The 24412-nt window shown below is 45.0% G+C and overlaps 1 protein-coding gene across 5 annotated transcripts in view; it reads right to left on the bottom strand.

Annotated features, from left to right (window-relative positions):
- zranb3 (zinc finger, RAN-binding domain containing 3) overlaps positions 1 to 24412 on the bottom strand; it is a 186525-nt gene that overhangs the window by 122843 nt on the left and 39270 nt on the right. The gene's annotated exons all lie outside the window — the stretch shown is intronic.

Here is a 24412-nt window from a genome sequence, read left to right on the forward strand (position 1 = left end):
GAGAGACACACACAGTCAGACTTAAATTATAGATTTAGTGCATTCAACAGTAATTACTTCATTAATTTGAAATATTTTCCAGCTTTCAAGCCCCACAGTCATAAGTCTAAAAACTTACAGCTATTTTGATTTCTGCTATAGAACAAAGCAAAGGTAGTGGAGAGAGATTTGGAAATTATTAACTTTTAATAAATTAACTGATGTGACCATTATACTTACTCATTATATAAATATTTTAAAACACATCCAGATAAAATATAATATAGCTGATGCTTTCTTAATTCCTGCTTTTACTTGCAGATAGCTAATTTAAATAGTATTACAACTTGCCCATGAGTGAGGTATCAAATTCATTCAAGTTCATTCAGGGGGTATCCTGAAATGGTTATGCTCCCAAGAGAAAAGGGATGAACTAGTTTCCTTTCTTTACTTAACACCTCCCACTCGGTTCGACATAACAACATTGATATAAAAAACACTTCCGAGGTAGAATACCTTTCCCAGCTCAAATGTTTTCAAAGGAGTCAATTTAATGAGGCTTTCTTGGAGCTAATGAAGGAACACATTATTAACTTCCAAAGAACTAGAAAAGATAATGAAAATGCAGCATATATGCACAGATAACAAACGAAAAGGGAGTCCAAAAAGTGAAAGTTAAAAAATAAGAGCATAAATCACTTTTTGGTTTGTTGTCCATGAATAGGTTGTGAGCCGATGTGGATGGTTCCTGGAGCTTTGATAGTGGAGTAGTTCGGAAATTTTTGGTTCTAGCTGGAAAAAAAACGTGTCCCCTTTCCTCACTTGAGCTCTTTGCTTTCAGACCTTGAAAGTGGCCTGCTGATGTCTGGTTTTCAGCAATCAGAGACATTTCTTTAAAATAGCATACACAATATCTAGCAGAAATTAACATACCCCTTCTCAGCACACTTTAGCATAGTGCAATTTCAGCCACAAACTAGCAAACAAGTACATACAGAGGGCTACAGTTCGTCTTGAACCAACTATTTTGAGTATACCTGGAAGGGTACAACACAAACAGGTCTTTCACCCACAACTACCTTTTCTGCCACCCCCCACCACATTTCATACGCAGTCCCGGATCAATCCACAATAGGTCAGAGCTCAGATTTTTAACTGGCATCTCTTGCTTTGAAGCGTTAAAGTCTGAAGTTCCCTTGACACTTGAGCTGTGGCATTCCCGGATTCCTCTTGGGACTAAGTCTAATCCTTACAGGGATCTATTTTTAATAGCCACTGAATTTACATCAGTGGCTTTCTTTCAACTTAATGTCTTTTGCTTTAAAAATAACATTGTTCAATATTTCCAAAAGTAATTCAGCGTCATGGTGTATTGTCAATGGCAACAGTTAACGTCCTATCAATGGAAAGAGTAGCTTCAGAATAAGACCACACTTATTACCACCTATTGGCAAGTTCATGACTAAATACAAACATTTGAAAACATATTATCATTAATCAGGCCATTACAAACTACTTTGTTAGCAAGTTACCAACTAAATAAATTGCTTTAACTGCTGCCTTTAACCAGTTACTCAAAGATGTTAAAATTAGTGTACCAATTGTTCTTCTCTTGCACAGAAGTTAACGAATTCAAAGTGAACAGAGCATACAAGGTCTTGGGAAGCAAAAGGGACATGCCAAATCCTGTGGACTGGCACAATTGAATTGTTTACCAGAGTACTTTTCCTTTACCCATGATATCAACATTTGTCTGTGCTTATCTTTATACAGTGTCTCAGGGCTTTAAAACTGGTTTGCGTTCCAACTAGTTTTGATGGTACATAGTTTCATTTTATTAAGTAAACAAACCTGGTCAGTGACTTTTGTTAACTGGACTCCAGGACAGATAATCCATAGAATCCCTACAGTTTGGAACAGGCCATTTAGCCCAATGTGTCCACATTGACCTTCCATACCCATCCCCCCCATTCTATCCATGTAACCCTGCATTTTTCATGGCTAATGTACCTAGCCTACACATCTCTGAACACTATGGGTAATTTAGCATGGCCTATCCACCATGCATATATTTTTGGATTGTGGGAGGAAACCGGAGCTGGTGGAAACCCATGCAGACACAGGGAGAATGTCAGTCAGTGTAGAGTATGCACAGTCACTTGAGGGTGGAATCAAACTAGGTCCCTGGTACTGAGAGGCTGCAGTGCTAACCACTGAGCCACCATGCTGCCCACAATTAGATACTTTGAGTGCCTTGATTAAACCACTGTCTTTTGTGACAACACAGGAATAATGGGACTGGAGTATCAGGTCAGTGATGACAATAATATGGCTCATACTGAAAGATTTGGTACCCCACCTCCCACACCAACAGTGGATATGGGGTTTATATCCAGCAGAGCAACTTGGAAAAATAACAAGGATGTCATTTAATTTTTTATTTTGTTTAAGAAAAAGTTGTTATCTGGAAAGCACTAAAGAGGAAATGTGGTGAACGCATATTCAAAATGAATAAGCGACTGAAGGAAATTAGAATTGCAGGGAACGTGGAAAAAACAGCTTGGCTACTTCATACTAAAAAGCTGTCATAGGCAGGGTAGGCTAAATCACATCATTCTGTACCATATCATTCAAAGGGTAGAATTGTCCTTCCCTGATATAGCGTGTATAATTGCGGTAATGATTCAAGTGACAATAATTTTTAAAAATCCGATTGTTGACGTTGAGTAAAAGTTTTCAGCTTTTGTCTTAAATAGCAAATTCAGAATCTTGTCTTTAAGTGGCGACTACCTGATACCCATATATTTGAATCTCATTAAAATCCTAACTCTCCTTATTTATTTTCTACATTTTCACTGAGAAGTCAGAAAGTACAAATTCCTAACACACGTTTCAGAGTGGGTACCTGGCAGCTGAATCACGCAAGAAGCTCTTCTCAGCCATCATGCAACTGCTTCACTCCAACACCCTGCATTCACCATGGAAAGAAGTCTCCCCTTTATCCAAGCAAGTTTGCATCAGGAGCCTCACCACATCAATACATTTGCTCTTTGGGAACTCAGCCACCACTTGAACACTTTACATTGGAATTCAGTGACACCAATAACTTGCAGGTTGATTTGCAAACAGGAACACATACATCTGCACAGGATTCATCCTTTGTTTCTTACCTTGCCTTCTTTCACTCACTCACTTTAATCACTTACTCCGAGAACTGCACATTGCTTTCTCAGTTCACTGTTCACCAACTATAGGACATACTTGCAGACTGCCAGCCTTTGAGTAGGTCACAATGCTTTTTTAAGCACACAGGGTCTAATGTGCTCAGTTACAGCTGCTAGTCTCTGTGATTTGCTTTACCTTTTATTGCAAGGACAGAGGCAGCCAGCTTGATATCACGGAAAACAACAGTCAATCTTTCAATCAGATGAAATCTAAGAGTTGTTTAGTACTATGACAATAATCACACCTGCAGCACATGCCAGCAATTCATGCAGCAAACACACTGCATGTGCTTCAAATAATTGGTGACATGTGAAAGTCAAAGGGGGGTTGTTGATTGTCAGTGAATGTGGCCTACAGTCAGCCAGAGGTACCACCAAGTCAACCAAGGGGTGAGAGAGTGAGCTAATTTTTCATTCAATGAGACAAAGGGCAGGAATGAGTCTGATATAGGGACGGATAAGTCACTAGTGGTGATGCAGAAGCAGGAGACATGATAAAGTGTCCCCAGTGAAGAAGTAGGAAATGCAAAGGGTGGGAGGGTTAGTGCTGTGGGACGTTGAAGTGGGTGAGAGCCATTAAATGGTCATCTGGGAGTGCTAATCCAGGATTCCCTAAAGGTTAACTTGCAGATTGAGTCCGTGATTAAGAAAGCGAATGTAATGTTTGTCATTTACCTCAAGAGGGTTGGAACATAAAAGCAACAAAGAGCTTCTGAGAGTTTATAAAGCTCTGACTAGGCCCCATTTAGAATACTGTGTCCAATTTTGGGCCCCACACCTCAGGAAGGACATACTGGCACCAGAGCATGTCCAGCGGAGATTCACACAGATGATCCCTAGAATGGTAGGCCTAACATATGATGAGCCGCTGAGGATCCTGAGATTGCATTCATTATAGTTTAGAAGGTTGGGGGGGGGGGGGGGTAAATCTAATAGAAACTTACAAGATAATGCATTGCTTAGAAAGGGTGAACGCTGGGAAGTTGTTTCTATTAGGCAGGGAGACTAGAACCCATGGGCACAGCCTTAGAATCAGAGGGGGTCAATTTAGAACGGAAGTGAGGAGACATTTCTTCAGCCAGAGAGTGGTGGGCCTATGGAATTCATTGCCTTGAAGACCTTTAACGTCCCAGCCTTCGCTGTGTTCTGTGGTAGAGATTGATCTCACAAGGAATTAAGGGCTATGGGGAGAGTGCAGATAAGTGGAGTGGAAATGCCCATCAGCCATGATGAAATGGCAGAGTGCACTCGATGGGTTGAATGGCCTTACTTCCACTCCTATGTCTTTTGGTCTTAAGATGCTGACAGCTGTACTCATGAGCCTTGGTGAGAATTGCCTGCAGAACCAGTGTAAGAGTGAACGTTAGTCCTGTGAGTGCAAGGTAGCAGAGAGATGATTGTGACAATTACCTTTTTGGAGCGCAGATCATTGATATTCTTTTTGCAATGCTTATTCTTCCTTTTTAACCAAAACACAGCACTGCTCTGTGCTTCAATTTGTGCCCAGACTGGCTTGATCTGGTGGCACAGACTCCTCTGGCAGTCAGCTGAAAAAAGGCATTACCTTCCTTTGCACTGCCTGTTTGCCAATATCTCCAGGGTCCTTCTCCATGTTACAGGAAGTGAACTTGCCTTTCCTCTGGGTGATTTGCTCAGTAATAAAGGGTGAAGAACAATTCTTGGCTCACAGCATTGAGGTGGCATACAGATCAGTTTTAAAATATGACACCAGAGGCAAGAGATCCAGATGGTTCCCAGCAGCGGTGAGTGATTGCACCTCTCTGGCCACATGATTCCCTGAGTACAATTGTGTAATTAGCTAAACGAAGAGGGAAAGATTGCGAGAGAAAAATCACTCCAAGCTGTGGCGATCTAGACCCTATGAACTTCACTCAATACAACAGTGACTGCAAACATAAAACTTCTGCTTATAATTTAATACAAGTGCCAAGCCTGCAATTAGATAGGCTAGTATAAAAGGTGACCTGAACGAGGTCCTTCTGTGCCCAAGAGCAGAAACCTCGCCAGTTACCTTAAGAATTATAACTCAACAATCTCACAACTGAAACCTGAATCAGGAGAGAAAGTAAGCACGTGATAAATCATAAATTTCTAAAACACAATAGAAGCTGGTGGTTTTGACTCAAAGTTGATGAAAAACCTTTATTACGAGCCTTAGAAAATCTGCTGGTGGTTGTCATGCTGAGCCTTATTATAATCTCAGATAAGAGGTCAAAGGGGTCGTGGTAATTAATAAGTCTGAGCAATTTCACAAAAATAAAAATGCAACTCCCGAAAAATCAAGATCATCAAATTTGCAATGCATAAATTATTGATGAATAACAATGATAAAATTCCAAAACTCTGGTATCAGGCCGTTGTCAACTGAACGCATCTCATTACCAAATATTATGGGTCACCACAGAGTACAACGCAGTGCTAAAAAATATATGATCGCGACACATTGGAGATCACTAATGAGCCTTTTGCAAAACATAAAGGAAGCAATTTACAAACTGCAAGGATATTTGAAAAAGTATTATTTTCAAAATAAAAAGGAAACCAGGGAAATTTAACTCATGCTTTATAATTAGTTTGATTGAACACTATTGAATAAAAACAATAAGTACATAAACCAAGGAAGGAAGGAAAAGTTACAATTGAAAATGATTTCAGTTATTTGATTAATTCATACTTTGACTTGGCTCCCAAGTGTTACAAAAGAACATGGGAAATAGGCGTAAGATTAGACTAGTCAGCCCTTGAAGCCTGTCTCACCATTCATCAAGATCATTACCAATTTGGCAGCACGGTGGCACAGTTGTTAGCACTGCTGCCTCACAGCACCAGGCACCTGCGTTTAATTCCTGCCTCGGGCAACTGTGTGTGGAGTTTGCACATTCTCCCAGTGTCTGCGTGGGTTTCCTCCAGGTACTCCGGTTTTCTCCCATAGTCCAAAAATGTGCAGGTTAGGTGAACTGGCCATGCTAAATTGCCCGTAGTGTTAGGTGTAGGGGAATGGGTCTGGGTGGATTGCTCTTTAGAGGGTCGGTATGGACTTGTTGGGCCAAAGGGCCTGTTTCCACACTGTAGGGAATCTAATCTAATGACCAATCTGGCCTCAACTCCACTTTGTTGTCAGGTCAACATAACAATCAACTCCTTGATATTTTAAAGAGTTATAGAACATAGAAGAATACAGGCCCTTCGGCCCTCGATGTTGCGCCGATCAAAGCCCACCTAACCTACACTAACCCACTATCCTCCATATACCTATCCAATGCCCGCTTAAATACCCATAAAGAGGGAGAGTCCACTACTGCTACTGGCAGGGCATTCCATGAACTTACGACTCGCTGAGTGAAGAACCTACCCCTAACATCAGTCCTATATCTACCCCCCCTTAATTTAAAGCTATGCCCCCTTGTAATAGCTGACTCCATACGTGGAAAAAGGTTCTCACTGTCAATCCTATCTAACCCCCTAGTCATCTTGTACACCTCTATCAAGTCACCCCTAAACCTTCTTTTCTCCAATGAAAACAACCCCAAGTGCCTCAGCCTTTCCTCATAGGATCTTCCTACCATACCAGGCAACATCCTGGTAAACTTCCTCTGCACCCGTTCCAGTGCCTCCACATCCTTCCTATAGTATGGCGACCAAAACTGCACACAATATTCCAGATGCGGCCGCACCAGAGTCTTATACAACTGCAGCATGACCTCAGGACTCCGGAACTCAATTCCTCTACCAATAAAAGCCAGTACGCCATATGCCTTCTTCACTGCACTATTTACCTGGGTGGCAACTTTCAGAGATCTGTGTACATAGACACCAAGATCCCTCTGCTCTTCCACACTACCAAGTATCCGACCATTAGCCCAGTACCCCATCTTTTTATTACTCTTACCAAAGTGAATCACCTCACACTTAGCTACATTGAACTCCATTTGCCACCTTTCTGCCCAGCTCTGCAGCTTCTCTATATCCAGCTGTAACCTGCCACATCCTTCCTCACTGTCTACAACTCCTCCGACTTTCGTATCATCCGCAAACTTGCTCACCCAACCTTCTAACCCTTCCTCCAGGTCATTTATAAAAATGACAAACAGCAATGGTCCCAAAACAGATCCTTGCGGAACACCGCTAGTGACAGCACTCCAAGATGAACCTTTGCCATCAACTACTACCCTCTGTCTTCTTCCAGTCAGCCAATTCCTAATCCAAACCTCCAACTCACCCTCAATGCCATATCTCTGTATTTTCTGCAGTAGCCTACCATGGGGGACCTTATCAAACGCCTTACTAAAATCCATATACACCACATCTACCGCTTTCCCCTCATCTCCCTCCTTAGTCACCTTCTCAAAGAATTCAATAAGGTTTGTGAGGCACGACCTGCCCTTCACAAAACCATGCTGACTCTCCTTGATCACATTATTCTAATCCAGATGTGCATAAATCCTATCCCTTACAATTCTCTCTAAGACTTTGCCCACAACAGAAGTGAGACTCACTGGCCTATAGTTACTAGGGCTGTCCCTACTCCCCTTCTTGAACAAGGGAACCACGTTTGCTAGCCTCCAGTCCTCTGGCACTACTCCTGTAGACAAAGAGGACACAAAAATCAAGGCCAATGGCTCTGCAATCTCCTCCCTTGCTTCCCAGAGAATCCTAGGATAAATGCCATCAGGCCCAGGGGACTTATCTATTTTCACCCTTGCCAGAATTTCCAACACCTCTTCTCTACATATCTCAAAGCCATCCACTCTACTTATTCGTGCCTCAGTATTCATATCGACAACAATGTCCTGTTCCTGAGTGAATACTGACGAAAAGTATTCATTCAGCGCCTCCCCAATCTCTTCAGCCTCCACACGCAACTTCCCATTACTATCCTTGATTGGACCTATTCCTACCCTAGTCATTCTTTTATTCCTAACATACCTATAGAAAGCCTTAGGGTTTTCCCTAATCCTACCAACTAAGGACCTTTCATGTCCCCTCCTTGCTGCTCTTAGCTCTCTCTTCAGGTCCTTCCGGGCTACCTTATAACTCTCAATCGCCCCTATTGAACCTTCACGCCTCATCTTTACAAAGGCCGCCCTCTTCCATTTAACAAGGGATTCCAACTCCTTATTAAACCACGGCTCCCTCACACGACCCTTTCCTCCCTGCCTGATAGGTACGTACTTATCAAGGACACTCAATAGTTGCTCCTTGAACAAGTTCCACATATCAATTACGCTCTTGCCTTGGAATCTACTTTTCCAATCCACACATCCTAAGTCATGCCTCAACGCATCATAATTTCCCTGCCCCCAGCTATAACTCTTGCCCTGTAGTACACACTTATCCCTCTCCATCACTAGAGTAAAAATCACCGGATTGTGGTCACTGTCCCCAAAGTGCTCACCTACCTCTAGTTCTAATACCTGGCCTGGTTCGTTACCCAGAACCAAATCCAGTATGGCCTCACCTCTTGTTGGCTTATCTACATATTGTGTCAGGAAACTCTCCTGCACACATTGCACAAACACTGACCCATCTAACGAACTTGAGCTATAGCTTTCCCAATCAATATCAGGAAAGTTAAAGTCTCCCATAACAATCACCCTATTACTGTCACTCTTCTCCTGAATCATCTTCGCAATGCTTTCTTCAACGATTCTAGGACTATTAGGAGGCCTGTAAAAGACTCCTAACAGGGTGACCTCACCTCTCCTATTCCTAACCTCAACCCAAACTACCTCAGATGGCAAATCTTCGTCCATCTTCCTTTCCACCGCTGTAATACTATCTTTGACAAGCAAAGCCACACCCCCCCCCCCCTTTTACCCCCACCTCTGACCCTACTAAAACATTTAAACCGTGGAACCTGCAACAGCCAATCCTGTCCCTGATCTAGCCATGTCTCCGTAATAGCCACAACATCGAAGTCCCAGGTACCAACCCACGCTGCGAGTTCACCTACCTTATTTCGTATACTTCTGGCATTAAAGTATACACACTTCAAGCCACTCTTCTGTTTACAGGCACTCTCCTTTAAGATTGATGCCATATTCCTAACCTCCCTACACTCCAGGTCCTGCACCCTAAAGCTACAGTCTGGGTTCCCATGCCCCTGCAGAGTTAGTTTAAATCCCCCCCCCCCCCCCCCCCCAAGAGCACTAGCAAACCTCCCCCCAAGGATACTGGTGCCCCTCAGGTTCAGGTGCAGACCATCCTGTTTATAGAGGTCCCACCTTCCCCAGAAAGAACCCCAGTTATCCAAGTACCGAAATCCCTCCCTCCTGCACCATCCCTGTAGCCACGCATTTAACTGTTCTCTCTCCCTATTCCTTGACTCTCTATCACGTGGCACGGGTAACAAATCAGAGACAACAACTCTGTTCGTTCTAACTCTGAGCTTCCAACCTAGCTCCCTAAAAGCCTGTCTAACATCCTCAGCACTCCTCCTACCTATGTCATTGGTGCCAATATGGACCACGACTTCAGGCTGCTCCCCCTCCCCCTTAAGGACCCGGAAAACACGATCAGAGACATCACGTACCCTGGCACCTGGGAGGCAACATACCAAACGTGAGTCTCTCTCGTTCCCACAAAACCGCCTATCTGTGCCCCGAACTATCGAGTCCCCAATTATTATTGCTCTGCTCTTCTCCACCCTTCCCTTCTGAGTAGCGGGGACAGGCTCCGTGCCAGAGGCCTGAGCCCCGTCACTTACCCCTGGTAAGTCGTCCCCCCCACAAGTATCCAAAACGGTATACTTGTTCTTGAGGGGAACGACCGCAGGGGGTTCCTGCACTGGCTGCTTCCTCCCAGTCCCCCTCACTGTCACCCATCTATCTGCCATCTTCGGAGTTACTACTTCCCTATAGCTCCGATCTCCCTCCTCATTAAATACTCAGTGATATAGCATCAAAAACTCTCTGACATAGCAAATTTTAGACATTCCCCATCGACTGGGAGAAGAAATTTTTTTGTACCTTAATTTAAACGAGGACCCTTTTATTCTGGAATTATGCCCTCCAGTGGGAGACTTCCCCATGACTGGAAACATCTTCAACATCTTTTTCCCAAGGCAGGATTGACTGGTATGAGAAGTCACAGTTTGAAGATATTAGGAGGAAGGTCAAAAAGGGGATGTCAGAGGTAGGTTCTTTACGCAGAGAGTTGTGAATGCATGGAATGTGTTGCCAGCTGTGGTGGTGAAAGCAGAGTCATTGAGGACATTTAAGCGACTGCTGGACATGCACATGGATAGCAGTGAGTTGAGGGCTGCATAGGTTAATTTACTATATTTGACATTAGGATTAAATCTCGGCACAACATCGTGAGCCAAAGGGCCTGTTCTGTGCCGTACTTTTCTATGTTCTATCTACTCTGCCATGCCACTCACAATCTTGTGTACATTAATGAGATCATCCCTCATTCTTCTAAAGTCAAATGAATAAAGGCCTAACTTGTTTAAGTATTCCCGAGAAGTCAACCTATTCCAAAGAATTAAGGGCTACGGGGAGAATGCGGGTAAGTGGAGTTGAAATGCCCATCAGCCATGATTGAATGGCGGAGTGGACTCGAAGGGCCGAATGGCCTTACTTCCACTCCTATGTCTTATGGTCTTATTACCTTTGTGAATTTTTTTGAACTACCTCCAATGCCAGTAAAGAACAACCTCAGTTATCTGAACATCAATTATCTGAATTTCGGATTATGCAAATAAGATCTCAAGGTCTGGCAAAAATATTATTAAACTTAAATAAAAGCACAGCAAGAGCAGGCAGCTGGGCTGGCAGCATGAGCAGGAACAGGGTCGCCACAGGAACCTACTCCTGCTATTGCCGTCGCCCCGGGGACCCTGTTCCTTCTAATGCCGTCGCCCCGGGGACCCTGTTCCTTCTGATGCAATCGCAACGGGAACCCTGTTCCTGCTAGTGCTGCCCCCACGGGGACCATGTTCCTGCTATTGCCGCCCCCATGGGAATCCTGTTCCTGTTATTGCTGTTGCCACGGGAACCCGGTTCCTTCCAATGCCGTCGCCATGGGGAGCCCTGTTCCTGCTATTGCCGTCGCCACGGGAACCCTGTTCCTGCTATTGCCATCACCGCAGGGACCATGTTCCTGCTATTGCCACTGCCACGGGAACCCTGTTCCTGCTATTGCCATCGCCTCACGACCATGTTCCTGCTTTTGCCACCACCACAGGGACACTGTTCTTGCTATTGCGTTGCCATGGAAATCCTGTTCCTTCCAATGCCGTCGCCATGGGGACCCCTGTTCATGCTATTGCCGCTACCTCACGACCAGGTTCCTGCTATTGCCACCACCACGGGAACCCTATTCCTGTTATTGCCACCGCCATGGGAACCCTGTTCCTGCTATTGCCACCGCCACCCGGGAATCCTGTTCCTGCTATTCCCGTCGCCGCAGGGGCCATGTTCCTGCGATTGCCACTGCCACGGGGACCCTGATCAGTTATGTGAACAATCAGTCTTCTGAACAAAATACTCTCTGCCCGTCTCTTTCGGATAATCTAGGTTGCTCTGCAAGGTGTCTGAAATGATTGCTGCACCTGCATGCTAACATGTTACATTTAGTGCACAAGAACACCTACATGCTAACACTTTATGTTTCATGCACAAGAAAACCCAGACGTCTCTCAGTGCTGTATTCTTTTTAAAAAGAGGCTCTCTTCATTTAAATAGTCTTTCTTTTGATCTTCCTGCCAAATTACATGACCTTACACTTTCCTAAATTAAACTCTATTTACCAAGTTTTTATCCCACTAATTCAATCTATCTACATCCCCTTACAGATTCCTTATGTCCTCATTTCAACATGTCCTCTCGTCTATTTTTGTAGCATCAGTAAATTTGAATACATTACACTCTGTTCCCTTCTCCAAGTTATTAACATACATGGTAAATAATAAGGCTCAAGGACTCATTCTTGTGACACTGCATGACTGGAAAATAACACCCATTTAATCTTGACTCAGTATCTTGTGTGTGTAAACCACTCCTAAATTCATACTAATGCATTACCCCCATTACTGAGAGTTCTTCACTTGTGTAATAAAGTTTTAGGTGGTACCGCTCATCAAATGCCTTCAGAAAATTCAAATACACTGCATCAACTGGGCCTCTTATTCAACTCCGCTTGCTATAATGTCAAATAGTACAAGCAAATTTGTTAAATATGAATTCTGCTTTACCAAACCACGTTGACTCAGTTTGACTGGATTAAGTTTTTCTAAGTGCCATGCTCTTTCTACCTTCATAATGGCCCCCAGCTTTTTCTCCCAATGAGAGATGTTAAGGTAATTGGCCGACTGTTTCCTGCTTGCTGTGTGTCTCCCTTCTTGAACAAAGTTAAAAATCACACAATGTCAGGTTATAGTCCAACAGGTTTAATTGGAAGCACACTAGCTTTCGGAGCGACGCTCCTTCATCGGGTGGTAATGGAGGGCTCAATACTAACACACAGAATTTATAGCAAAAATTTACAGTGTGATGTAACTGAAATTATACATTGAACAACTGATTGTCTGTTAAGCCTTTCATCTGTTAGAATACCGTGATAGTTTCACTTCTTTCATGTGTAAATCACAAAACCTTTTTTAAAAAAGTTGCATTCTCGGGTTAGCTGTTAACAATGGTGATAGCTAGACAATATGAGCCCTCCACTACCACCCGATGAAGGAGCGTCGCTCCGAAAGCTAGTGTGCTTCCAATTAAACCTGTTGGACTATAACCTGGTGTTGTGCAATTTTTAACTTTGTACACCCAGTCCAACACCGGCATCCCATTAGCCATTTTCAAATCCCAGAATCCAATGACTTTTGAAGTATTTTGAGCAAATACCTTCACTACTTCCTTTTAAACCTTTGGATAGAGGTCAACATGTTCTGGTGACTTTTCAGTCTATGCTCTCATTAGTTTGTCAAATACTTCAACCTAAGTGATAATGGGCTGCTAAGACATCTTTCCTCCCATTAGCACCTTGCTTATCATTAGGATGTTTACAGTATCCACAACCATGAAGATTGATGCAAAATATTTACATTTGTCTGCCATTTCCCCGTTCTCCATTGTGAATTAACTAGCTTCATTCCCCAAGTGTCCCACATTTACTTTAGCTATTCTCTTTTTATATAACTGTAGAAGCTCTTGTTTATTTTTATATTTCTTGTCAAGTTATTTTCATAATTCTCTCCCTCGTTGTTAGCTTTTTAGTCATGCTCTACTGGTTCTAAAAAAAATCTCAATCATGTAGCTGATGATTAGTTTTCACCACTTTGTAAGCTTCAATTTCTGATTAGATACTCTTTTTGACTTCCTTTGTTAACCACAGGTGGTGTATCCTTCTAATGACTCTTTCTATTACATTACCATTATCAAATTATCTGAAATGTCAGACACTGCTCAATCATTGATCTTGCCCATAGTCTGTTTTCCTAGACCATGTTAGAATAAAGACAACCAAAAACACAAAATATCTTCACTGGAAAAGGAGGAATGAGAAAGAAAACTCTCCTCCTCCTCCAAAAAAAAGGCAGAAACCAAAAGCAGCAGTAACACGGCAAATGTGGGCACTGCAGATGCTGGAGATTAAAGTCAAGATTATGACCATGACCCCACCTCCCACCACCAAACCATCATCTCCCAGACCATCCATAACCTCATCACCTCAGGGGATCTCCCATCCACCGCCTCCAACCTCATAGTCCCACAACCCCGCACCGCCCGTTTCTACCTCCTACCCAAAATCCACAAACCTGACTACCCCAGCTGACTCATTGTCTCAGCCTGCTCCTGCCCCACCGAACTCATTGCTGCAAACCTTGACACGGTCCTGTCCCCTTAGTCCAAGAACTCCCCACCTCCTCCATAATTTTCGCTTCCCCCGCCCCCAACGCCTTATTTTCACCATGGAAATCCAGTCCCTATACACCTCCATCCCCCATCACGAAGGCCTCAAAGCCCTCCGCTTCTTCCTTTCCCGCCGAACCAACCAGTACCCTTCCACTGACACCCTCCTTCGACTGACTGAACTGGTCCTCACTCTGAACAACTTCTCTTTCCAATCCTCCCACTTCCTCCAAACCAAAGGAGTAGCCATGGGCACCCCGCATGGGCCCCAGCTATGCCTGCCTCTTCATTGGATATGTGGAACAGTCCATCTTCCGCAGCTACACTGGCTCCACCCCCCCATCTTTTCCTCTGCTACATCGATGACTGTATCGACGCTACCTCGTGCTCCCACGAGGAGGTTGAACAGTTCATCCACTTTACTAACACCTTCCACCCCGACCTCAAATTTACCTGAACCATCTCAGACTCCACTCTCCCCTTCCTAGACCTCTCCATTGCTATCTCGGACCACCGACTCAACACAGACGTTTACTATAAACCGACTGACTCCCACAGCTACCGAGATTACACCTCCTCCCACCCTGCCCCCTGTAAAAACGCTATTCCATATTCCCAATTCATTCACCTTCGCCGCATCTGCTCCCAGGAGGAGCAATTCCAATACCGAACAACCTAGATGGCCTCCTTCTTCAAAGACCGCAATTTCCCCTCAGCCGTGGTTGACGATGCTCTCCACCACATCTCCTCCACTTCCCATTCCTCTGTCCTTGAACTCCGCCCCTCCAATCGCCACCAGGACAGAACCACACTGGTCCTCACCTACCACCCCACCAACCTCCAGATACATCGTATCATCCTTCGTCATTTCCGCCACCTCCAAACAGACCCCACCACCAAGGGTATATTTCCCTCCCCACCCCGATCAGCATTCCGGAAAGACCACTCCCTCCGTGACTCCCTCATCAGATCCACACCCCCCACCAACCCAACCTCCACTCCTGGCACCTTCCCCTGCAACCGCAAGAAATGCAACATTTGCGCCCACACCTCCCCCTCACTTCCCTCCGAGGCCCCAAGGGATCCTTCCATATCCATCGGAAATTCACCTGCACCTCCACACACATCATTTACTGCATCCGTTGCACCCGATGTGGCCACCTATACACTGGGGAGACAGGCCGCCTACTTGCGGAACGTTTCAGAGAACATCTCTGGGACACCCGCACCAACCAACCCAAATCGCCCCGTGGCTGAACACTTCAACTCCCCCTCCCACTCCGCCGAGGACATGCGGGTCCTTGGCCTCCTCCATCGCCAGACCATGGCAACACAACGCCTGGAGGAAGAGCACCTCATCTTCCGCCTAGGAACCCTCCAACCACACAGGATGAATGCAGATTTCTCCAGCTTTCTCATTTCCCCTCCCCCCAACTTTTCTCAGTCCCAATCCTCAGATTCAGCACTGCCTTCTTGACCTGCAATCTTCTTCCCGACCTCTCCACCCCTACCCCCTCTCCGGCCTATCACCCTCACCGTAACCTCCTTCCACCGATCGTATTCCCAACGCCCCTTCCCCAAGTCCCTCCTCCCTACCTTTGATTTTAGCCTGTTTGGCACACCCTCCTCATTCCTGAAGAAGGGCTTTTGCCCGAAACATTGATTCTCCTGTACCTTTGATGCTGCCTGACCTGCTGCACTTTTCCAGCAACACATTTTTAAGCTCAAGATTAGAATGGTGCTGGAAAAGCACAGCAGGTCAGGCAGCATCCGAGGAGCAGGAAAATCGACATTTTGGTTTAAAAGCACCTCATCAGGAATGAGGCTGGGAGCCTCAGGGGTGGAGAGATAAATGGGAGGGGTTGGGGCTAGGGAGAAGGTAGCTGAGAATGCAATAGGTGGATGGAGGTGAGGGTAAAGGTAATAGGTCGGAGAAGAGGGTGGGGCGGATAGGTGGGAAGGAAGATTGACAGATGGGACAGATCATGAGGACAGTGCTGAGCTGGAAGGTTGGAACTGGGGTAAGGTGGTGGGGGGGCACAGTGAGGGGAAAATGAGGAAACTGGTGAAGTCCACATTGATGCCAAGGGGTTGAAGGGTTCCGAGGTGGAAGATGAGGTGTTCTTCAAACAGACGTCAGGTGGTGAGGGAGTGACAATGGAGGAGGTCCAGGACCTGCATGTCCTTGGCAGAGGGGGAGGGGGAGGGGGAGTTGAACTGTTCGGCCACGGGGTGGTGGGGTTGATTGGCGCGGGTGTCCTGGAGATGTTCTCCGAAGCACTCTGAGTAGGCAGCCGATCTCCCCAATGTAGAGGAGACCATATCGGGAGCAGCAGATATTTGCATGGGAGTGCAGGTGAAGCTTTGATGGATGCAGAAGACTCATTTGGGGCCTTGGATGGAGGTTATGGGGGAAGGTGTGGGCTCAGGTTTTGCAATTCCTGCGGTGGCAGGGGAAGGTGCTGGGGAGGGTGGGCTGTTAGGGGGTGTGGACCGGACCAGGTAGTCGCAGAGAGAACAGTCTTTACGGAAAGCAGATAGGGGTGAGGAGGGAAAGAGATCTCTGGTGGTGTGGTCCGTTTGTAGGTGGCGGAGGATGATGCAACGTTGGTGGGGTGGAAGGTGAGGACTGGGGGGTTCTGTCCTTGTTACAGTTGGAGGATGGTGTTCGAGGGCAGACGTGTGGGACGTGGATGAGATGAGTTGAAAGGTTTCTTCAACCACGTGAGAGGGGGGAAATTGCGGTCTTTAAAAGGAGGAGCCATCTGATGTGTTCAGTGGTGGAACTGGTCCTCCTGGGAGCAGATGTGGCGAAGGCAGAGGAATTGGGAATAGAGGATAGCATTTTTGCAGGAGGCAGGGTGGGAGTCAGTGGATTCGCAAAAAATGTCAGTGTCAAGTCAGTCACCTTTGATGGATATGGAGACAGACTGGGTGTCCATGGTGAAGATGAGGCGTTGGGGGTCAGGGAAACTAAAGTCTTGGAGGTGGAGGGCTTGGGTGGTGTCCCAAACTTATGTGGGAAATTCCTGGACGGGGGAGAAGAATAAGACTGTATCAAGGTAGGTGGAGAGGAGTTCGGTGGGGCAGGAGCAGGCTGAGATGATGGGTTAACCGGGGTAGTCAGGCTTGTGGATCTTGGGTAGGAGGTAGAATCGGGCGGTACATGGTTCCCGAACTATGAGGTTGGAAGCTATGGATGGGACTTCCTTGGAGGTAATGAGGCTGTGTATGGTCTGGGAGATGATGGTTTGGTGATGGGGAAGTGGGGTCATGGTTAAGGGGGCGGTAGGAGGAGGTGTCTTCGAGTTGGCTTAGCAGGCTGATACAATGGGAAACACAGCAGCAGCAACACACCGACTATGGCCCAGCCAGCTCAGAGTCAGTTCATTGAACTGTGTAGATTCTAAATCCCTCGTTTGTATATTTTTTTTCTTACCCCGACACTACCACCTAAATGCAATAGTGCTTATTTTTCCCCAGCAGCCATGTGGTGTGTGTGCAGGTGTAGGACACAGTGAAAAACAGCAGGTATACAAATCTTTATTCCTTTCTTCCTTGTGATGGAAATTGAAACACCTGAGTGGCCAGTGACAAGCAATGCCCTTCTCATCAAAGGGCAATGTTGCGTGATCAAATAAGTGAAGGGGAGGGTAGGGCAGAGATTAAGTCAAAATAGAGTTGGGGGGAAATAAAGCACACCACTCCCTGCTGTGCCCACCTCTCCCTGAATAGCTCGAGGGAGTTGGTAGACACCACGTGCTCCTTCTCCAGAGAAACCTGGGCTCTGACGTACCTGCGGAAGACAGGGCAGGCAATCAGCCTTAACAACCGTGTCCACAGCCTGCTGCCTGGACCTGTTTATGGCCAGGCTCAGGAGCAACTTACCCTCCCTCCTCCACACCAGGTGTCCAAAGATCAGGAGCATGGGACTGAAGTGCAGCCAAAAGCAGAGGAGCAGATTCTCGAGAAAACTAAAAAAGGGAGTGCAAATGCCCACATCCCGTATATACATGGTCCATGGACTCCACAGCACAAGCAGTGGGGCTGGGTGTCCGTGAACCACCACAATCTACGGTTGCAGGGGACAGCTGCATGCAGCACCCTCCAACCCAGATCCCACAGAGAAAGGGGGAGGACTTCCACGTAGACAGCCCTCCACTAGGGATCCCTACTACCCAACGGCAAATGGGCACACCAAGGCATGCCCGGGCGGTGGATGAGGGAGAAGAGGTGGACGGTGTGCAGCAGCAGTCTGTATAGAGTCCGCCATGCTACATCCCTAAAAGGGACAAAACTAAAACCTTGGAGGCGGCTCAGGTTTAGGGCACAGGCTCCCGCAGGAAGAACGGGACCCTGGGGCCAATGTGAAATCACAGCAGGTCAGGCAGCAACCATGTCAGGCAAGCTAACATTTAAAGTCTAAAAGTAGAGTGTAGAAGGGGCAGCATTTATGCATTAGTGGATGGATGGGCTGCTGGAAATGCAGATTAGGTGATCGGAATGTGAGAATGGCAGAACAATGGTGTGTGCAAATGACAAACTGGCAAGTAATTAAACCGATCTCAGCACACATTACTAGTTCCACTCCTGAGAAGATTCTGCAATATACTGCTCTAAGAAACATTCCCTGATGCACTCTATAAATTTGTCTTCCCTGTTCCCCTTGCTTATCTGATTTGGCCAGTCAACATGCAAATATAAGTTATCCATCACAATTATAGTGAACTTCTTCCACACCTCTATTAGTTCCCAATTTCTACTTTAAAATCGATAAGAGGAGCAATTCTTTGACAGGCTATAGATGACTCAGACTAGTGACTTCCTTTCTTTCCCATTCTATTTCCATCCAAAAACTGATTATGAGATCATGATCTATTATACCTATATCACTGCTCACCACTGCACAGAACTATCCTTTTTTAATAAAGCTACGCCCTCCTTCTCCTTTATGCCTATTTTTCTAGAATGTTGATTAACCTGAGTATTGACACCCAAGTCTTGACCATTCTGGAATCACATCTCGAAGAAACCCATCAAATCACATTCATTTGCTTTCATTTGTGTCGCCAACTTATCCACCTTGAAAGAAATGCTATGTGCATTCAGATAAAGTGCATTGAGCTTTCACTCTTTATTACATTCTGTTTTCAATCTCTGCTGCACTCTGTATATTTCCTACCTCTCCAATCCCAATGGAACACCTTTCTCCAGAAATGGCACAAGGATCTGGGCTGGGTCCACTACTTTTCATCATTTATATTAAAGATTTGGATGTTACCTTAAAAGGTATAGTTAGTAAGTTTGCAGAGGACACCAAAATTAGAGATATAGTGGACAGCGAAGAAGGTTATCTTGGATGACAACGGGTTCTTGATCAGATGGGCCAAATGGGCTGAGGAGTGGCTCTGGAGTTTAATGTAGATAAATGCAAGGCGCAGCATTTTGGGAAAGCAAACCTTAGCAAGATGTATACATTTAATGGTAAGGTCCAAGGGAGTGTTGCTGAACAAAAAGAGACCTTGGAGTGTAGGTTCATAGCTCCTTGAAAGTAGAATCGCAAGTAGATAGGATAGTGAAGGTGGTGTTTGGTATGCTTTCTTTTATTGGTCAGTGTACTGAGTATAGGAGTTAAGAGGTCATGTTGCAGCTGTACAGGATATTGGTTAGACCACTTTTGGAATATTGCAAGCAATTCTGGTCTCTTTCCTATCAAAAAAGGATGTTGTGAAACATGAAAGGATTCAGAAAAGATTGACAAGGATGTTGCCAGGTTTGGAGGAATTGAGCTATCAAGAGAGGTTGAATAGGCTCGGGCTGTTTTCCCTGGAGCATTGGTGGCTGAGGGATGATCTTTATCGAGGTTTATAAAATCATGAGGGGAATGGATAGAGTAAATAGACAAGATCTTTTCTCTGGGGTGGGTGAGTCCAGAACTAGAGAGCGTTGGTTTCGGGTGAGAGGAGAAAGATATAAGAGAGACCTACGGGGCAACTTTTTCACGTAGAAAGTGGTGCACATGCATAATGGGCTGCCAGAGGAAGTGGTGGAGGCTGGTATAATTGCAACATTTAAACGGCATCTGTATGAATAGGAAGGGTTTGGAGGGATATGGGCCAGGTGCTGGCAGGTGGGACTAGATTGGGTTAGGGTATCTGGTAGGCATGGGCGGGTTGGACCGAAGGGTCTGTTCCGTGCTGTATATCTCCATGACTTAAGTTTAAAATTGTCTTTCATTAAGTTGCTCTCATTGAGATCTGTAATTTGACAGACTACCGTAAGAAAAGACACTTTTGATGTTCCATGATATGACCCATTTCCATTTGCTAATAGCCATCATTCCCACTGCCCTGGAGAGCAGCTTTTCAGTGCAGGAAATGCATTTGTACTTTCCCCTGATACAATGTAGCTTGCTAGCAAATGGCCAAACAAAACTCTGGAGAGAAATAAAAAAGTGCAGAACCAGTGGCCAAGTTTACACATAGAAAAAGGGAACAGAAGGGAAACAAAGCCAGGGTAAAAAAAATTGAGGTCCACATGGCAAACTCTTGTCAAGTTTAGAGCAAATGATTGGACCATTAGGGAGGGGATAGGGGCCGTGGATAAGAATGAAAACAACGCATTAAAGAAGTAGTACAAAGAAATCTAGTTCCAATTTAACATAAAAAGGTTTAAATTTTTTTTGGTTTTAGAAATTTCAATTACTGAAAAAAATGTAGGCAAAAGGGCAATTTCAGTGATTTACTTTGAGCTTACTTGTGAACAACCTTGATGTGGAGGTGCCAGTGTTGGACTGGGATGGACAAAAGTTCAAAATCACAACGCTAGGTTATATGTGATTTCCTAGAAATGATTAATGATACCCACAACTGACTCCATAAATACAAAATCGGGAAACGTCGTGCCAAGAAAGTTTAAGTACTAACGTGACAGACCATGAATGGACAGACACTAGAACAAGCCAAAATCAAACAACAGCAAACACAGAAAATAAAAAAAAAAACTCTCCCTGCAGGAAAAACTCACACAAAGGAACGACATAGACAACTCAGAGGTTTTGATTTAAAAACTTATCAGACTGATGACTAACAGATACAGAAAAAGCCGTCCTAGTAAGAGGGATGAACTACAACTATAGAGACATGGACAAAAAGGACTTCTTAGCAGCATTAGAACCAATGGACTCACAAAAGAAATCCAGCAGACCATCAGACAGACACTTGCACTGTCTGGAGGAGGAAAAAGAGAAGGGAACTCCGTCAACACACACACAAAAAGCCCTAGAAAGACTCAAAAAAGACAAAAACAGTGTAATCCGACCTGCAGACAAAGGGTGCATGGATGTCAATCTAAACAGAACAGAGTACATTGAAAAAATGAACCCACTGCTCACAGATACCAACAACTGCTAACAAGTGGCGATAGACCAGACTCCACAACTAAAAAACCGTGTCTCATCTACATTAAAAAGTCATAAATCAGGACAAATAAACAAGACAGATTTCCAAAAAAATGAAAACAGATGGATCTAACACACATCACTTCTATAGATTACCAAAAAGTACACAAACCAGGGGTGTGCCCCCCCCCCCCAAGACCCATAGTTGCACTGCCTGGAACACCAACACACAGACTAGCTAAGGAGCTCCATTGAAAACTGAAATACCCAGTAAAATGACCATGCCACTCCATCCACTCCACCCAAGAATTCCTGAACACCAAAGAAACAAGATAGAAGAGGACAAAATAATCGCCTCCTTTGATGTAACAGCCCTATTCACATCAATTAACATCAACCTGGCCAAAGAAACAGTGACTGCACTACCAGAGGAACCAAGGACACAAACACCAGACAGCAACAGCTCCATCAGCAAAGACAACATCCTCAAGCTAGTAGACCTGTGCCTCACTACCCACTTCATCTTCAATAACAAGATCTCAAACAAATCATCGGAACACTTGTAGGATCACCCATATCAGGGTTCTTAGCAGAAGCAACAATGTCGAGACTCAAACTAATAGTCCTCCCAACTATCCAACCCAAACTTTGGGTCCGCTACATGGATGACACCTTTGTCATCACAAAACCTAACAAATTAGAGGAAACCCACACCATCATCAATATCATCCTTACTGGAATAAAATTCACTAAAGAGGAAGAGAACAGCAACAACAGACTCCCATTTCATAGATGTCACTGTGTCATAGAGTCATAGAGATGTTCAGCATGGAAACAGACCCTTCGGTCCAACCTGTCCACAACGACCAGATATCCCAACCCAATCTCGTCCCACCTGCCAGCACCCAGCCTATATCCCTTCAAACTCTTCCTATTCATATACCCATCCAAATGCCTCTTAAATGTTGCAATTGTACCAGCCACCACCACATCCTCTGGCCGCTCATCCATACACGTACCACCCTCTGCGTGAAAAAGTTGCCCCTTAGGTCTCTTCTATATCTTTCCCCTCTCACTTTAAGCCTATGCCCTCTAGTTCTGGACTCCCCGACCCCAGGGAAATGACTTGGCCCATTTATCCTATCCATGCCCCTCAATTTTGTAAACGTCCATAAGGTCACCCCTCAGCCTCCGAGGCTCCAGGGAAAACAGCCCCAGCCTGTTCAGCCTCTCCCTATAGCTCAAATCCTCCAACCCTGGTAACATCTTTGTAAATTTTTTCTGAACCCTTTCAAGTTTCACAACATCTTTCCGATAGGAAGGAGACCAGAAACACACGCAATATTCCAACAGTGGCCTACCCAATGTCCTGTACAGCCGCAACACGACCTCCCAACTCCTGTACTCAGTACTCTGACCAATAAAAGAAAGCATGCCAATCACCTTCTTCACTATCCTATCTACCTGCAACTCCACTTTCAAGGAGCTATGAACCTGCACTCCAAGGTCTCTTTGTTCAGCAACACTCCGTAGGACCTTACCATTAAGTGTACAAGTCCTGCTAAGATTTGCAACCCCAAAATGCAGCACCTCGCGTTTATCTGAATTAAACTCCATCTGCTACTTCTCAGCCCATTGGCCCATCTTGTCCAGATCCTGTTGTAATCTGTGGAATGAACAGTTAATGGAGAACTTCTAAAATCAGTGTCTACAGAAAAGCAACATACACAGATCAGATATTTAACTACAGAAGCAATCATCCCAACATCCACAAATGGAGTTGCATCAGGACATTATTTCAATGAGCCACAACACACTGCATCACCCAACAACAGCAGAAGAAAAATACCTATTCAGCATTTTCAAGAAGGATGGGTACCCAATCAACACAGTCCGTTCCTGTCTCAACAACAAACCCAAACAAGCAGACACAACGTGCCCAGAAACTCTACTTACATTACCTTACAAAGGCATCTCTGAAATGACTTCCAGATTACTCAGACCCCTTGGCATCATGGTAGCACACAAACCTACCAACACACTGAAATAGCAGCTGATTACCCTAGAAGACACTATACAAATAACTAGCAAAACGAATGTCATTTACAAAATACCATGGAAGATCTGTAACAAACTCTACCTTGGACAGACAGGCAGAAATTTAGCCACCAGGATACATGAAAACCAATCAGCCACCAAAAGATATGACCCACTATCACTAGTATCCTTACATCCAGACGAAGAAGGCCACCACTTTGACTGGGACAACACTTCCATCCTCTGACAAGCTAAACAGAGACTTGCATGGGAATTCCTTGAGGCCTGACATTCTAATCAGAACTCCATCAATAAACACATCGATTTAGACCCCGTCTACCATTCTCTTATAAAAAGAACTGGAAATGGTTCGGCACGAGTGGCTCAGTGGTTAGCATTGCTGCCTCACAGCAGGGTCCCAGGTTCAATTCCAGCCTTGGATGACTGTGTGTGGAGTTTGCACATTCTTCCTGTGTCTGTGTGGGTTTCCTTGCACATTCCACAAATGTGCAGGTTAGGTGAATTGGCCATGCTAAATTGTCCATAGTTGTTCGGTGCATTAGTCAGAGGGGGTGGGTTACTCTTCGGAGGGTCAGTGTGGACTTGTTGGGCTGAAGGGCCTGTTTCCACACTGTAGGAAATGGAATGGAAATTACATCACCCACCTTGAGAGACCAAGACACTTAAATAGAAAACGGGATATAACACCAGCGCTTCACTGGAGGCTCACCTAGTATGGTGATGAAATGTCTGAAAACAAACCTTCCAGCTCAGCGAACAATTTACAACCTGAACCAGGTTATAGTCCAACAGGTTTATTTGAAAGTATAAGCTTTTGGAGCACTGCCCCTTCACCAGGTAATGAGTGGAGCAGGATTATAGACACAGAATTTATTATA

Source organism: Chiloscyllium punctatum, chromosome 10 (assembly GCF_047496795.1).
Source record: "Chiloscyllium punctatum isolate Juve2018m chromosome 10, sChiPun1.3, whole genome shotgun sequence".
Taxonomy (NCBI): Eukaryota; Metazoa; Chordata; class Chondrichthyes; order Orectolobiformes; family Hemiscylliidae; genus Chiloscyllium; species Chiloscyllium punctatum.